Source organism: Mus caroli, unplaced genomic scaffold, assembly GCF_978045245.1.
Source record: "Mus caroli unplaced genomic scaffold, Mus_caroli_1 scaffold_5, whole genome shotgun sequence".
Classification (NCBI taxonomy): Eukaryota; Metazoa; Chordata; class Mammalia; order Rodentia; family Muridae; genus Mus; species Mus caroli.
Window position 1 is genome coordinate 154,441,688 of NW_028227260.1, and position 1,242 is coordinate 154,442,929.

At 41.1% G+C, this 1,242-nt stretch overlaps 1 non-coding gene across 1 annotated transcript; it reads right to left on the reverse strand.

Moving 5' to 3' along the window:
• Positions 1-895: 895 nt before the first annotated feature.
• Positions 896-1,002, reverse strand: LOC115030259 (U6 spliceosomal RNA). The gene has a single exon (XR_003835850.1). It is a non-coding gene; the product is annotated as a U6 spliceosomal RNA (small nuclear RNA).
• Between the last annotated feature and the right edge of the window lie 240 nt (positions 1,003-1,242).

Here is a 1,242-nt window from a genome sequence, read left to right on the forward strand (position 1 = left end):
TCTTCTGCACCTGAGATTCTCTCTTTTATGTCTTGTATTTTGTTGGTGATGCATCTATGACTCCTGATGTCCTTCTTATGTTTTCTAACTCCAGTGTTGTCTCCCTTTATGATTTCTTTATCGTTTCTATTTCCATTTTTAGATCTTGGATGGTTTTGTTCAATCCCTTCACCTGTTTGATTGTGTTTTTCTGTAATACTTTAAAAGATTTTTGTGTTTTCTCTTTAAGGGATTCTAGCTGTTTACCTATGTTCTCCTGTATGTCTATAAGGGAGTTATTTATGTCCTTCTTAAAGTCCTCTATCATTATCATGAGAAGTGACTTTAGATCCAAATCTTTCTTTTCTGTTGGGATGGTATATTCATGACTTGCTATGGTGGGAGAATTGGATTCTGATGATGCCAAGTAACCTTGGTTTCTGTTGCTTCTGTTCTTATGCTTGCCTCCTGCCATCTGATTATCTCTAGTGCTCCCTGCTCTCGCTATACCTGACTGGAGGCTGTCCTTCCTATAATCCAGGTTGATTCAGAACTCTTCAGATTCCAGCTGTCTCTGTGATCCTATGATTCCATCATCTTATGATCCTGAGATTCTGGGTGTGTCAGAGTTCCTGGGAGTCCAGCTGCCTCTGAGACCCTGAGATCCTGGTGTGACCAAGCTCCTGGGGTCCTGGGATCCTAATATCTTGGTCATGCTAGAGTGCCAGGGAGTGGAGCCTCCTCTGGGGGCTGTGGGACTGGCTGCCAAGTTTGTGCTCAAGGTAGACAGGTGCAGACCAGAAGGAATCTGAGCCACTGGTTGGGCAGGGTTCCTGTGTCCCTGGCTCCTGCTAATTCCAGTTACTCCCGGTGGTGTTTGTAACAGATGTGTTCTACTCACTGCTTATCCTAAGATAAAAATATGGGACTCTTCATGATTTTGCGTGTCATCCTTGTACAGGCATCATGTTAAACTTCTCTGTATCATTTCAATTTTAGTATATGTGCTGCTGAAGTGAGCACTATCTTAGAATTTCTTAAGTTTTAAGTATGGGTGTTATAAGAGATTAATTAGAATAGGTAGAGGTAAAACAGCACACAGCATTGAGTGTTGTACATAAAAGTAAAAAAATTCCATGAGCTCACAGCTAAGGACAATGAAAGATTATGGACAATACTAATTGCTGCATCAGTCTTCTGGAAGTGTTCTACTCTTGGGTTTACCTTGTATGAATATGGACAAATACCATTGCCAACAATCTT